A 16,543-nucleotide genomic window follows, 5' to 3' on the forward strand; every position below is an offset into this window, starting at 1 on the left:
AAACATTCCTTCACCTCTGCTTTGTTCCTCTGAGTCTGTAGAGACTCTAGGGTCCATTATCAGCAATGCAAGGACACAGATTTTATCTGGTAGCTGGAGAAAAGTAGAAAGATCTTGCTCACCTCGTGCATGACTAGCTGCAATCTAAGTTGAGATGTGTTTCATGTATATTATTATAGCAAACGACAGGGGTTTTCAGTGAAACAACTGGAAAATATTATAAAAGGTTAACAGTCTGAAAATTGCTGGTAGAGTCTGAATATAAGTTACAATGCATTAGAAACAAATCTGTAGCATGAGTAGTCCCAAAGTGCTTTTTATTTATCTTTAGAAACTCAAGTGTTAACAAACACCTGATCTAAATTTTGTTTGTTATGATAGCAACTGCTGCTGTCATGGGAAACATTACAAAAAAACTAATTATACGCAAAGAGCTCCCTTATATGAGAAAATGTATATTTTTTCCAGCAATTTTTGCTAAAATGTGCAAAATACAATAGCAATCTTAATGACTACATCCCTACTTAATGTCTTAGCATAAAAAATAACTTTGCATGTTTCTGTTTGCAGGAAAAACAAACTGTTTTCTATTTTCCTCTTTTTTTTTTAACAGAAGAAACTGAAAACAGCTGTAGAAGTTCAGTACCATTATCCTTTTAGATAATAATTTTAGCAGATGTTATGAACTATTGGTAGGAAAAATGCCATTGCTAATGGGTCATATACCTACAACTACAGAATTACGAAGCAAATGGATTTTTGTTTTCAGCTGCTCTAAGCAGAGTATTAAGACAATTCTGTTGTACATAAAATGAATAATAAACTTCAAGTAACTGACATTTACTAGCATGTCAGGTTCATCATTTTTTACAGTCATAGCTGAAATTGCATTTGCTAAATTGCTCTCATGAAGCAGGCTTTTCGTTCTGATAGATTCCCTACTTCTCAAAGTATAATTCATCTTCCTGTAAAAGCACTGATCCTAATCTTTAGCCTGTGTTAAGATGACTAGATCTTACAGTTTTAAATATAAGGTCCTTTATCTTAATACTCTGCAGGGGTGCCCATTTGACCCCATTCCACTTCTTGTTTCATTTGCTCTGTGGCACATGATCACTGTGTAAAAGGAATCACACATGGCCAAAGGGCTCTGTTCAGAGGTGATTTACAGACTGCCTGCGGCCAGCTATAATGTAGATTGCACTAAAAAATCAATATAATTCTGCTTTGTAACTTATATGGCATCATTATTTTGTGAAGTCGGTTATTCATTGTACCACAGAGCAGTCTTTTGGCACCAGGACCTGTAAACCAATTACAGAAGTGGAGAAAGAATATCCTGTGGATTTGGTCCTGCCCAGAAGAGGTGCCAAAACCCTTCTTGTTGGAAATGTCAATGAAAAATGATCAACAGGAGAGGAAGATAACTAGGAGAACCTGCCTTTCCTTTAGCAGGCACTGAACTGTGTTTTGTCTAATAAAAGGCTTAAGACCAAAGGGTAGGGAGGAGGCCATTTTTTTTATCAGTAGGCTCTGCTGTGAAAGGCAAAACTTGAAACGCAAGCAAATAGAATTGCACCAACAGCAATGAAGAGAGATGGCACATGAGGATGGCAGATGCTATGCTTTCTTCACAGCCTTGAAGAGGGCTGTGTGTTTTGTCATCATTTCTAGCCTAGGATTTTGCAAGCTACTGCTCCAACTAGATATTTTCTCTTACAGCCCCCAGAATCTCCTTGGTAATCACAACTGGCATCCTTGTGCGCTGCCAGAGTACGTGCTAGCTCTTTCACTTGGTACTTTCAGGTACTCTTCACATCCTCTGGTTAGTGTTTCTGCTGGCACTTGAGATTTCTTCTAGTGATGAATCTTTTTAGCTGTTAGTGTTCAGATACTGAGGTCAGTTGACTTATGGGGAGAAGAAATAGCTTCAGGGAGCTTGCTTGTCCCAGCTGTGGTAGCTCATGATTCACGCAGGCAGGCAGCTGGCACCAATGCTGGGCTCAGTGTTGAGGCCTTTGGTGTGAAGAAGATAACTGTATGTGCTGCACCCTGGAATCTGGGCTGCAGCCAGCACACGGGTATCTGAAGGGGAAGGAGGGATCACGATTACAGAGATTAATAGGGGTAAGAACGATTGGCAGCAGAAGAAATTCCTTCTGTTGACTTACTGTTTGCACTGTTGGTCTAAATTGGGGAACACCTTTGTAAACAAAAAGCCCCAGGACTTTGGGTCATGACAAGATGTAGTCCTCATTTGAGGAGGTATCCCCATGGATAAAGCTTTTTGTTTGAGGCAGATCTACTTCACAGGAAGAAGTTGCACTGTGCTCAGGCTTTTTTTCCTTTTAATCTCAGACAAAATTTGTTCTTCTCGGATTAACATGATCATGTGTCCAAGGCCTAATTGCCACTCTGGAGTGATGAATGGCACAGATAAACTCATGCCCTGAAATTTCTGGGCTATTTGAATGGGTACATCTAATGCCTGAAAGTGCAAGTTAGTTTTGCAACTCTATAGTGCTCTAGTAGTTGAGTGGAAAATCATAAAAGGCCTTGAGAAATGTCCTTCTATCAGAGTGCATGCTTACCTGGCTATGGTGTAGAAGGGTTACCATCGCTCCACAGTATCTATCATGAGAGAAGAACAGTGTCTCAGAGAGCACAGTGCTAACCATTAGTAACTGCTGCCTTTTCATTATCAACCACTGTGCTATTGCATTATTGATTAATGCTGTTGAAAGCCATTCCTGCTGGTCCCTTATGTTCTTACTGAAAACCACTTAACGTATCAGCCACATCTCATTCAGTAGCGAGAGGAATGAGTGAAATGTCATTCATAAGCACTTTGTCCCTTTATAGTCATTGGCAAAAGTATGTATGTCACTGAATATTGAAACCATCCTGAAGGCATCACATTTCGAAATATAATGCAATTTTTTTTATATTTTACTCAACTTGTGCTAGATATGCTGCTGCTACTAATGTTCTGGAGACTTGCGTGCTTCACTTATTGTAGGGACTAAAAGTATTCTGTACATCTTAGTTAAGCATTACCATATCTCAGAATGATTGGTAAATATTGCTCTAATTACTTAGTAAATCTGTAAGTTGAATTGCATAGACATTCACTGAAATAACAGAATTCCTTTTGAAGTCAGTGGTGGAACTGTAAATAGAAGTTAGCTAATTTTTAAATACTGGTATTACAATGACACCAGAAGGCATCAGTCAATATTAGGGCCTCATTATGCACTCTCTACATAAGCGTGTGAAGAGAGACAAGAAGTCTTGGCTACAAAGAATTTGCACAGTGAATAGCCAAGAGAAAGTACAGAAGGAAGAAGGTATTAATGTCTCCATTTTAATGCCCTTAATAACGTGCTTTAACTTTTGGCAGCCCTGAAGTGGTCAGGCAGTTGGACTAGATGATCTTTGTAGGTCCCTTTCAAATGAAAAAATTCTATTCTATTCTATTCTACAGACAGAGCGCAAAGAAAAGTGATTTGCCTAAGGCTGCTGTGTGCCACCAGTAGAAACCAAATTTGGATTTCTGAACAATATTCTAGGCAATTTCTCATGGTTTATTTTACAACACACTTTTGGTTCTTGAGGAAGGTTCCCCTGCTTCCCCCTCAGCATGTAATTTGATAAAGAGCATGTATGAGCATTCTCTATCCTGCCCCTTCTCTTCCTCTTTCCGGAGACTCCAGTACTTTGCTAATCACCTTCATTCTCTTTCAGCCTCAGGAGGAGAAGTTCCATAGTGAGATATGGACCGCAGTACACCACACGTGAGGTAAAGCACTATTACCATCTGCCTCACTTGCTTGTCTGTCTTTTAATTTAAAAAAAAAAGAGAGAAAAAGAGAATTAAATGCATCTGAAAGAAGATCTTTAGAATGGAAATAATATTCATTGCTATTCCTGATGACACTGACATGACATATTAAGGTGTTTATATATCTTTCAAAAAATGGTCTGTCTTCTTTTAAGTCAGATAAATGATGAGGCAGGTGCGTCTCCTAGGCAAAACAGGCCGCTGCAAATTGAAGCACAATATCAAGATAAGACTGTCATTGTGCAAGTCTTTGCTGTCCCACAGTTAATGTGCACAATCTGTTTTCGCAAGTGCTTTCATATTTTTGTTCTTTATTATGAACATATACAGCACATAAGTGTTTTTAGTATTGGCTGACTCTGGTATTTTGTAGTCACGATTGTGGTATTTAAACAGGAGGTGATCTGTTCTGCACATGGAAAAGGGGCTGTGTTATAGAGGAAGTAATTTTAAAAAGTGTTGCTGTTTTTTGGCAAGAGGGTATTATGATTATTTTTCAAAGAATATACCCAGTGTTCATTATGTTCGTGTACAAACCCATGGTGATTTGAATCTGATTTCTAGTCTGTACCTAGGGAGCATTATCATTGTGTTAGAAATGCAGGTATGATATTAAATTGGAAAGCTTTTACATATATATAGTCTCATCTATTTCTTTTTTAGCTGCTGTATAATATTGCTTCTCAATTTCAGCCTAAGAGCTGTGATTACTTAGCTGAAATGAGCAATGTCACTTGAATAGCAACTATTGTAAATAATGGAGATCTTTTATAAAACTTCATCATATTGTTAATATCCAAAATGCACTTGGTATGATAAAGGAGCACATTGCCCTTGGTTAAGAAAATTCCTTTCAAAGAGTTTGCCTGGCAGTGATTTTTTAAAACGCATTTCAAGACTTTCTAAAAATCTTGAAATACAAGCGTGACATGATTGTATTATGAAAATGTGTTTGGTGAGGGGCACACAATTATCTTCAGTTTCCAGATGAAGCAGAGCTGGTAACTTATCTCCAGTCACTGCTAGCAAATTTGTTTAGACACTTATTGAATGCAGGCTTTTTTTTTTTCTTTTCTGTTGCACCACTCTTGTACAGAGAGAAGTTATTTTTACCAGAGGCATTGTGTCCAGGATATACATATCTAGCTGAAAGTTGTCTCAAGGTAGGAGAAACTCCTGAAACCTGCATCCCTCACATCTTAGGGGTACAATCTTTCCAGGAAAATGCTCAGCTTTAGAAACTGTACATCACGGCACCATGTGTGTATATATTGGAACACACAATGCCAAGTATAATGCCAGGTTTTCTGAAGCAGGTATATTTTTTAGTTTAAAGCATTGTTGTGCTGAATTGGTGATTAAACAGTAATGTTCCAGCTGAACAAAGCCTCACTTCAGAAGGGTACAATTGCTGCTCCGGGTTTAGACATTGTCCAGCAAGGGGCCTCTATGCAGTGTGAGGATTCCAAAGGCAAATGTTTGAACATAGAAATAAAAAGAGCGTGGAGGAAGCTGGCAACAAGATCATGCCAGCTAATGCTCTTATAAACAGATTTTGAACAATGCTAGTGCATTGGATTTAGGGGATGGGTGGGTTACAACCCCGGTGTATTGTTTGATATTGGGGTTTTTTTCTTATGCAGGTCTTTACACTTTTTTCCCTCCACATGGTTACCAAGGAATGCAAAGCAATCTATCGCTGTGTGTCAGATGCAAGCAAGATCTAAGAGCTCTGGAGCAGCTGAGAACATGGATGCAGCACCTGGGGTGCCAGGATGATACTGTACTGGCAGAGGAGTCTGTAAGGGGCAGAGGCTTCCATTTCCTGCTGAGTTTTGTCAGGATCCAGGTCTGCTGTGTTGTACAGAGAGAAAGCGTTGTCTGCAAGATGGGAGTGTGTCTCTGGAGCACCTCACAGACTGAGGGGGGTCACTACCTGGGAGTACAGGACACATTATGGGTTGCAGGGGAAGAGCATTTTGGAATTGTGCAAAACTTATTATAGGATGTTTAGGGGAGGAACCACAAGCAGGGAAAGGGAGGGATAGAGGTGGTTTGGGGAGGAAAAATCTTGGGAAAACAGAGGGATAAGGGGCTAAAAGGGAGCAGTCACATGTAAACAGGTGGCTGGTCAGTAGGCTTGTCTGGCCATGCCTGGCAGTTGATCAGCACAGTCTGTCCTGTCTTCTCATTAAACTCCATTTCTATTTTCCTGGGTGCAGGGCTCTCTTCTGTGTGTATGGAGGTCTGAGAGGCCACCAACTGGAGTGGAACCACAGGATCACAGGGGCCCCTGTCTGTGGTGTTAGCAACTGGAGTGGGTGAGGGTATGTAAGTCAGTGTGTAATCGCTCCTGAAGATCAACCTGGGCTTGCAAAGTATCTGAAGTGACCTGGGAGCCAGGTGTGCGCGTCTGTCTCTGAGAGTGAGGCAACTGGAGGAGCTGGCCCGGGAGGAAGTGGGGGTCCCAGCCACGTGGCAGAGAGACTGTAGGGTCTGGGGTTGACTGAGAGATCAGACGTGTGTGCGTGTCTCTCTCTCTATGCATGAGGCAACTGAGGACCCAGGGCCAGTTGGAGTGACTGAGTGTCTAAGCCCAGGTACTGGAGGCAGCTAAAGCAAATTCTTCACATTTTTCTTGGCAATTTGCATCTATGCAGGGTAGGCCTCATTCTGATGATCTAATCAGAGTATTTCAATTTACCCCTCCTTTCTTCTCTGCCTCTATAGAGACATGTTTCTGTGCTCTATATTTGTAATGATGGTGTGGAGAGCAAGATGCAGAGATTGCACATGCTGTGCAAATAGATAGCGAATTTTGAGCTTCCTGCTTTTTACAGACATTTGTTCTCACTCTATGCAGGTACAAAGTAGTAGAAAACCAGACCCTTTGTTTCTGGAATTCTTAGCACCCCTTTTCTATATCTTTTCTATAAAATAGACCTCCGTTCTGCATCCAGTTCACTTGCTGCAGTTGTTTACCCAGGAAATCTCTGGACTGAGAGTGTGTGTAATGCACTGGGTTAGGCAGACAGGTGTGTAAATTGTAACGAAGCAGTCCAGATGAGGAGAGGAAGTACTGACTGGTTTCTTCCCCATGCTCCTGAGGAAAACTCCCTTCATAAAGAGTTGTATGAAATATGTGCTGCCTATTGACATGTCTTACAAATAATGTCTGTCACAGTGTCCCTCAAAGATTGCTTCAGGGTTCTGTCACACCTCACCACTTCCACATGATTAATTACTGCTAATCCCAGTCTCAAGCAAGACCCAGTAATGCATAGATGCATTTGTGTAAGGTGTGGCAAAGCATATAGGCAGATGTATATGCTTGTATGTAATACAAGTTTCAATATATGGTAAGGCTTCATGATGAGATTTGAACAGTCCCTTACCAAGTGAGAGAGAACATTTTGCCTTACTGTGGGCTAATGATTTTTTTAACATTTAGTGAAGTCTGGGGAGTGGCCCTGACTAGCAGGTGCTGCTTGCAGGAGGGAGAGGGATGCCTGCACCTGGCCTCAACGGGTGTACTGGCTGTTTGAGGAGGTAAAAGCAGTGAAGCTTTTGGGGGACTGAGTATTGATATTGTCTTCTGAATAAATTAAGAATCAATAAGTCTCTTGATGGGAAGCAGGAGTCAGGGTGGAGGTGAGAAGGACAAAACAAAAGAGTCTGTAGAGGTGAGAATTAATCCAAACAGATGCTAACGGAGGGAGGGAGGAAGCACGCGTTCCCTGGTGGAGGTCTTTGGTTTGCTTCCACAGGATATGATGGACTTGCATAAAGACCGTATTCTGAGCTCCACGGTCAAGGCACTGGTTTGACAGAGTATAGGAAGCTTTCTGCATGTGATCTAAAGATAGGTAAATACAAATATAGTAATCTTTTATTTCTGTTCAGCCATTTTGGTAACTTCTGTTTCTAGTCGGGAACTTTAAGTGAGAAATATAGTGCCCTAGGCACCATTTCCTACAAGCAGATGGGTCCTACTAGGGGGTGGCATGGATCTTAGGAGCTGTGAAAAATTGGGTGGGATGATTGGACCCTGAAGGAATCTAACACTCCCTCTCACTCCCCCCTCCCCACCAAGTTCAATAAATCAGTGCACAAAAGCTGTTTGGAAAACAACCAATTCAAAACAAAACTTCATTTTTGTTGTTGTAATTACACGAATGCTAAGCAACACCTACAAAGAAGGAAATTGTGTGGTAGTGGAGCTGTTGTGTCCTTTCAGAAACATTTAATAGAGTTCCATTTAAAAAAGAGGAAAAAAAGTTCTCAATAACAAATCTAGTCTAGAAACTTTCCACAGCAGCTTTCCGTAATGGTTGCAGAGTAATTTATGATGCCAAATTCTTCATTATTACCAGAAACTGTTCCTGCCAAAGTTACTCAGTGTTACATCATGGTGAAAAACCACACAGGAACCTCTGTTACACTCCTGTGAGTAGGTGTGCAGAACCAAAAATCCACTGAACTTCAAAGACATTATTCTGTCATAGGTATTAACACATTTGGCCTGAGATGATGACATAAAATTGTGTAGTGTCTTTTGATTTAGTATGTCTTTGACAGTTTATGCTTTCTGAAGCTGTGTGCCAACCAGAATATCACCATTTTTCAGTTCATTTAAGTGGGAGATGGGTAAGATCCATCTCCCTTCCCATGTATTCTGGCCCAAGCCTGTCCTGGAGAAGACAGTGAAATGTGTGCATATTGGCTAGCACGTCACCCCAGTCGGCACAGCTCCAGTGCTAGACTGTAATCCTTATCATGTGTACATCGGTAATTCCTTTCTCTCCAGTGGAGTTTCACTGCTGCGGTGAGGAACATCGGCTACAATTCCCAAGTGTTGGAAAGCAACCAGAAATTTGGTTTCTATAGGTAAAACAATACTTTAAAACAGCAGTGGTCTATCTCAGATTCACTAAGTCTTTGAATATCAACAGGAAGCTTGATATATAAACCTAAGTTTTATTGCTTTAGTATTTATAATTTTAATATAGCATTATTTATAAAATTAATTTCATTCATGTAACCACTGTGTAGGAATGTTTTACAGGCACCGTTAATTCCTTATCCAGGATTACAAATATGCCTAAGAATAAAATGGAAGTAGATGTTATGGTATTAATTTATGCATTTTTGGAAAACATCAAAGTCACATAACCTTATGTTTAATGATTTCATTTAATTATACAGTTCTACATTTTCACCTTCAAAGAAATCTACAAACAATGACTAATTAATCATTGCAGCAGCCCTTTGAAATAGGTAGATAGACATAATTAATCCCATCTAACCGATTCTTTGCCCAAGGCAATACATGGAATCAATATTTAAGCCAAGATTAGAGCTCAGTCTTACTCTGTGGCCATTTCACTAAACTAGCAGTTCCCAAGTTTCCTTAGATTGGGCTCGCTCCTACCTTGCTGTGATAGTTTAGACAGACATATACCACCAAGCCTTCATTCTCTGTCTTCCACCTCTCTGCCAAAATGCTTCCTCTCCCTCTTCCCCTCAAAAATTACTTCCACTCCAGTCAATCCAGGTGTGGAAGGTCTGACTTTTCCCCTCCAAAATCCTGTACCCAGCTTCAATGTTTATGCCTGTCACTGCCTGACTGACTCTTTGCACCCGCAGTCCTCCTCCCACAGGTTCCCTGTCCTCCAGGTGCCATTGCCCTGCCTGTGGAGCCCTGCTTCTGTGCTTGGTGTGTGCATTGGCATCCCCCAGCAGAATTGCCTCTCTCTTCCCCTGCTCCTGGCTCCCCCCAGCAGCCGGGAGGAAGCTCTGCTGGTGGGGCTGGTGTGAGCTGCTTTGTATGTTCTAGTTGGCTCGCTCTTGTACAGTGAGCAAGGAGAAAATTGAAAGTAAGCTTTGTACCATTAAACAGCAGACACTGTTCTCATAGACCATGGCCCATACCAAGATGCAGCCTATGGTCCACATTATTGTAGGTGTTATTGTAGGTGGAGATTCATGAAAGGTTTTACAGCACATTGTGAGTTACTATTGAAGGCTAAGGAAGTGCGTGAGTGTGGAACCAAAGATAAGCTGATGTTGTAACAAAGAATATTACTTGTCTTGAAAATGGTCTAGTGATAATATAGACCAGAGTGAGGCAGTTCTGAACACCATAGCGAGCAGCAGGGATTGCAAAGTGACAACAGTTGTCTGTGGCAGACTGTGATAAAGTCCTGATTTTATAGAATAAACTAATTCTGCACAGCATGTAGTGATGGATGGGGTATAAGAAAAGAGAGAAAAAAACAATGGAAAAGGAGGTTCCTACCTCATGTCATCGAAGAACGGCACCAGAACCTGAGAAACGGTGGCGGAACCTGGACTTCCCACCATGGTGGTGTTTAAGAGCTGGTCAAATCATGGCTATAGCTTTTCTTATCTGGTAGGAAATAGAGTTAATGTGATGTATCCTATAGTTGTTGATAACAAAGTCACATTTGTATTTGTGCTTTGATGTAATATGTCAAACCAGAAAAGGTATTCGCCCTGATTATAGGGATTCTGCTGCCCAACGAATTAGTGAATGGACCAGGAATATTCCTTCAGGCAGCTAATCTGACTGCCCTAGGTTGACGTGCCGCACTAGTTGACATGCCACACTTTTCCTTGTACTCATCATTTCCTTTACTTTGTAGAAAATGTTATGTCTTCATGTGACTGCAGGAGAGAGAAAAGACGAGGATACACAGAGGACCGGAAATTCTCCACCGGTGTTGCACGTATCTAAGGATATACTCCAAACCCGGTGCACCACTGCAAAAACTCTGATTTATCTCAGCATTCCCAAAAGTGTAATTTTCTATGGGTGAGATTGCATAGCTATGTCTGCTGCTTGATTCAGTTTTCTTTAGAAAAATGTTTCATGCTCTGCCCCATACTTTCAGGCTTTCTGCAGCTGACTAAAACAGTGGATATCTTCCTAAAATAGATAGCCTGCTTCAACCACAAATTGATTGGGCTTTGACTAGATAGAATTATATGTGGTGCAGAAGGTCAGATGGATGATCGTAATTGTCCTGCTTGGCTTTAGATCATTGGATTTACCTGGGTACTAAGTCTCTCCATTCAGCATGATTCAAGTGAGTAAAATCCAGAGCTCTATAAAATAGGAATTGTGCATTCAACCAAATGGAGAATAGCTGAGTATAGACATATGGCAGATTCATTTTTCAGGCTGTTGATAATCTCAAAGGACATGTAGTAACAGAACAAATCAGAATGTTGGTGGAGGTTCCCCCGCCACCCACAGTGAATGATATTTTGGGGCATATAAATAGGAGTCAATTACAATAACACATCCCTTTCAATCTGAGTAATTTCTACTGAAATCCAGGATGACTACTGTCAAAAGGAGGCATAGCATTCTTTGTGCTTTAAAATAATTATATACTGCAAATACATGCAAGAGAAGGCAAATCACTTAAGGACTCTCTTGGAAGAAGTAACTTAGTGGAAATATGAATGTCTGTCAGTTTCCTGACATAGTTTAAATGTTAAATGACAGATAACCTAGGATCACCCAAACTAGATGGCAAAGCTTTATTGTATGATACTGTCTGACAACGAAATCCTGCATCTTGACAATTGAATTAAAACATTTCTTTCACAGCTATGTTGAAGGTCTCTGTTCTGATATTTTCTCTTGCACTTACATGACTCTACAAATGTTTAACTTATGTAGAGCCAATGTAGCAGTGAAGATTTGCTGCATAAAATCTTGAAGGAAATTTTCTTCTAGCTTAGGAATATATTTTTTTGATCTCTGGAATTAAGAGCCTGAGGGCAGCTGATGAGCACAAGGCAAAAGCCTAGCCCCACTGGAGTGTTACCAGGTACCTCCCCTGTAGTGAACAGAATCCTCTTACGATGATGACTGCTGAGGTATATTCAGTGTTCTTTGTCTCTCTCAAACAGAGAGGGAAACATGAAATGCCCTCTTTCCACTATGCAGATTTTGCAGGCAGTTTACTGCGTTTAATGAACTGTTATAGCATATGCAGATGAACACTTCCCACCCGCTCTCCACAGATCTGGCACACAGTAATGACTTGTCCTATATTTCTGTGCTATATAGTGGCTTCCTCTGCTCATAGAAACACAGCCCACAAAATTGAAACAAAGGTCCCTAAAGGCTTCAGTTTGCCAGAGGTTAAATCTGTTTCTTCCTCTCAGGCCAGGACATGAGAGACTGACTGGTGGTGTCTTCTCAGCTTTAAACAAAGCCAAAGGCTAAGCTGTAAGCAAGACAGTCTGCTGCCCTTTCTGTCCTACAGCTCAGACCAAGCAAGACCATTACTTCCTTTTTGTGTAGGGTTTCACCTTTAGAACCACAGAACTCACCATGGAGCTTTGAGCTCCATCTGACTGCAGTGACTTTGCCAGGGTCATACTGGAATTGAGGTAGTCCTGCAGAACCAGTGCAGGTAAAAGGAAACAGGTTAAGCGCTTTCAGTCAAATTCAGGTCACTGCAGAGCTTTTAGAAGACACATCCATGAGGTGCATCTTGAGGTCAGTTATGCATAACCACAGCCTTTTGTAGATCTCCTTTTTGCCTCTCCCATGTTAGGCATAGCAATCCCATTCCTTTCTTTTCCCTCTTTGTTAATATAAAATTATGTCCACACTTGTTTGTCCAAGAATATTTATTATCCAGAGCTTGTGGATAACTGCATGATAGCTTCCCGTCTCTTAGCATAATTAGTACTAGTGCTGCAGAGGTTATATCAGTATGAGCAAGAAACTTTGTGATCAAGTCAATGGCTAGAGTGCTAGGGGTCAAATGCTTATGCTGGGGACTATTACTATTTTTCTCCATTTATACCACTAGTCCCAACTTCACTGCAGGAGTGATATTTAATAGGTCTTTGAAAATGTTCTGACTATCCTACCATTACTTGGAAACAAAAGGTGGAGCTGAACCTTCTCACAATTCATTTGTCTTGCACCTGGAGAAATTGTTCATTTATATATAAAAAAGATCATATATAATATGTACATATATACCTTATATATAAAATAAGTATATATACACATACACATATATAAGCTGCATACAGCGGCATTGCCTCCAACAAAAATGTACTTCAATTGCAGTCCAGGCAAAATTTTAAAAATATTTTAAGGAGTGGTTCATGATTTAAGTTGCCAGCCTTGAGACATGTTATGAATGCATGCTTAGTACACTGTAAAGAGCAGACTGTTATGCTATCTTGAGTTCAGTCTGTAAAAATGTAAATATCCTAGATCAGTAGACATGTTTGCAAGTTTTGATCTCATAGATTTTAATTCTGAAAGCATAAGCTATTTAAACTTGTATTCTGAAGCGAACATCTGTTAAGTTAGGTAGGACATAGAAAGTTCATTGGAAATTTTAAGAATATTATCTGTGTGATCAAATATTATATCAAAGCTTTTATTTCCCGAGTCAGGGACAGAAATACAGTGGTTAAGTTTCACATTCAATAAATCAACTACCAGTTTAGTAGCCTGACTGATTGCCATCTTCTGAAGTAAACTGTTTTTATTAATCTTTGAACAACTTAACTAACAAAATAACTTATTTCTCACTTAAAGGAAAGTTTTTCTCTCCAGTCTGCACTGCATGTAAATGGCCAGCATTGGTGGGAATTTTTTTAGTAGGGTCAGGGCAGAATAGCTATTCCCATACCAGAATTGTCCGAATGCATCTCTCTAGATTCATACGCTATCTTTACGATAATAGTCACAGTAAAGATTCAGGCTGAAAATGCAGTCACCAATGTATTTCACCTATTTCACTGATTTATTTCACCTTTTTATTTTCAGGTAAATTATGATCTCACAGTGAAGAACTCGAGGGGAGCCTGAACCCAAACCTCTGTGTAGAGATCAGTATACTTTAAAGTTGCTTTGCATTTCTTCAGGTTATGAACTCTTAACCAGACCATCTTCATAGCAGAATGAACCAAAATATGTATTTAAAACAATTTTACTTACAGATCAAGATTTTGTGGCTCATGATCATCTCTAGTAAAGTTTTTTGCTTTGTTTTGAATGATCAAAGAAAGCATGGCACAGCAAAATTCCTAGTGAACTGGTAAATGTCCTTACTGGTATGAAACTTTGCACTTGTACCCTCAAAAAAAAAGGGTGCATGCCAGAATCAAGAGTGATTAAGTACCAACTAAGGACTTCAGGATTAGACCCAGAGGAAAATTTAGAATGATATATATTATTATCTGGTAACTTCTCCAGAACAACAATTTTGCAACAATACAAAGGAAAGCTTTCTTGAAAAGGTACTTCATTTTATTGCTTTTAGAAATATTTGCAAACAGGCTTTTCTGGTGGCTGTGATCCTTGAGATGAGAGCCAATGTAACTTCCTCCCAGGGCATAATAGTGATAGCATGAATTGTCTTTATGAAGTTTCCTAAGTATGACTATTGCAGTCCCGATTGTGCTATTTAGAAGTGAAAAACTTTGGGATAAATATAGCCCCAAGTCTGATATCTTTTAATTTGCTAGGGAAGCAGCGTCTGTTCCCCGTCATATGGTTTCAGTGAGGTACCTCTGACAGAGTCTTCTTCCATGGACTACTTAAAAATGCTGAAACATAAAAGTCAGAGCCTCAGATTTCCTCTCCTGCAGAAATATAAATGGGTGGGAAACTGGTGGAGGTTACATCCTGAATTGTCTCCTGAACAGAACGGTCCAAAAATGATTCCATGGAGAAGGCCGGTTTTGACTCTGAGAGATTAGGCAATTCTTCTCCATGAATCTCTAGGATACATGAAAGGCTTGGATGACCCACACAGAGGTCTTGTACAGCAGTGCTCTTGTACCCTATCCTTGTTTCTGCCCCAAATCTCTGCCATTTTTCTCAGTCATGACCTTTGCAGATGTCCAGGTTTCCTGGGGAGCTCTTCCCTCTCGTAATTCAGTCTTAGGATTTACCTGGTGAACTGGATAGGAGAGCTGCTCTAGCTGAAAAGAAATCACCTCCTCTTGTGCTAGGTTGGGTCTCAGCTAGATCAGCTTCCCAAACCTCTGCCTGATGGTGCTAGTTCAGTATAAAATCAGGTAGAAACACGTGACAAGGCTTAAGAAAGAGATTTAAGTCCTAGGTTGCTATAGGATTTTACCCTTAGTTTTCAGTGTCTTTTCTGCCTAAGAAGAACGATGTGTCTTTCTCTTGACTTGCCCCCACCCTCTTTTGTTTTTACCCTCAGAACAGTGCAAGTAGATACCAAAATATTCTGCAAGATAAGAAGCATGTAACATACTGCAGAAGTGTCATATGAAATAGATGACATCAATGCAGCATCCCTTTACTCTGCTATGAACCAGCTTCAGCACAGCCTGCCTAGAAGTGCTTTGACAGTATCTGGCCTTCTTTCCCCTATGAGCACAAGAAGACCTCTGTCTTCTTCACTCTACTGGAAGTTTTGAATCTCACCATTGTCTGTCTGCATCCTATAAACAAGCCAGAGAGACACCTGCAGAAAATCACAGGCAGCAATTCCTGTGGTCATGATGTTTTTTTTAACCTTTGCTCCCAGTCCTTGCAAAACTGGGTGATATTTAGTGATCCAACAAGTCTGATATTGCCCCTGCATGGGAAATAAAATGTCAAAACATTAGTATATTCTTATCAGGGCTGAAGGATGCTGAAATGCTGGAGAAGTAGCTGAAAAAAAATGAGGGTATTGTTTACCAACAAAATAAATCAAGCTACCTGAGTTGCCTGACCTTCAATTGCAAACCTTCCTGTGAATTTTTCAGAGCTTTTATAATAGCCTTATCTTGCCTACTGTGCTAGGGGAAATTAGAATAGTTAGGCATTTTTTATACCTATTTGCTTCTCCAGCTGCAACATAAGTCCATTTATATTTTTCATAAATTTAAAATACTCTAGTCCATCTGTTTTTTATTCAGTAGTGGCTTTAAAGAAATACCACTAGAGGGCAAGATGACAGCTGTAAGCCATTTGAACTTTGGGACTTCAGTCCTGCAGGTGTTGAGGTTGATGAGAAATTATTGACTCCAGTGGTGATGAAACAAGCCTTAAAAGTCCATTCTCTTCCACAAATACTTAAAAATTCCCCCAAAATCCTTAAATATGAAAAAGAAGCTATTTAATTTAAGCTAACATGCTATGAATAACTATTAAATGTAATTAACAAAAATTATATATATTGTCAATCAGTTTTATAAAACAAGAAGATACAAGTATCACATCACATGTCCTTCTGAAATTGTCTGGAGTTCCCCAATATAAACAGCAGATATTACCAATTCTGTGATAGTTAAATAAAATACTTATATATATATATGTACACACACACATATGTCCATGCCTACTCATACACACAAATTTACCTCTACATTAACAATATAGATGGAGTGCTGAGCAAATGTGGAAGAGCTGAATTTGATTCCTGATACTGTTCTATTGTTCCCTAGAGCTTCAAAAAACGCTTTAAAAAATACCTAATGCAGTCCTACAGCCAGAGGCTTTGAGCTTGTCAGATGCCATAAACAAAGCCACAGTGGTCCTGGTCAGTATTTGAATGAGAGGCCTCAGAGGCAAGAAAGGAGTCTGTGGGATGCATGTGTTTTCTGCTTTTAATCCTGCTGCTATTTCAGTCTCCCACAGAAGTTCTTGTATTTCAGTTTGTTCTCATCGTGAAA

The 16,543-nt window shown here is 40.0% G+C and overlaps 2 long non-coding RNA genes across 2 annotated transcripts; both read left to right on the forward strand.

Moving 5' to 3' along the window:
* Window positions 1-3,696: 3,696 nt before the first annotated feature.
* On the forward strand, window positions 3,697-6,162 carry LOC142404587 (uncharacterized). The gene is made up of 3 exons (XR_012773901.1): window positions 3,697-3,954; window positions 5,485-5,690; window positions 6,064-6,162. It is a non-coding gene; the product is annotated as an uncharacterized LOC142404587 (long non-coding RNA).
* A 1,445-nt stretch (window positions 6,163-7,607) lies between these two features.
* On the forward strand, window positions 7,608-15,909 carry LOC142404588 (uncharacterized). The gene is made up of 3 exons (XR_012773902.1): window positions 7,608-7,707; window positions 13,677-13,947; window positions 15,082-15,909. It is a non-coding gene; the product is annotated as an uncharacterized LOC142404588 (long non-coding RNA).
* The last annotated feature ends 634 nt before the right edge of the window (window positions 15,910-16,543 follow it).

Source organism: Mycteria americana, chromosome 1, assembly GCF_035582795.1.
Source record: "Mycteria americana isolate JAX WOST 10 ecotype Jacksonville Zoo and Gardens chromosome 1, USCA_MyAme_1.0, whole genome shotgun sequence".
Lineage (NCBI taxonomy): Eukaryota > Metazoa > Chordata > Aves > Ciconiiformes > Ciconiidae > Mycteria > Mycteria americana.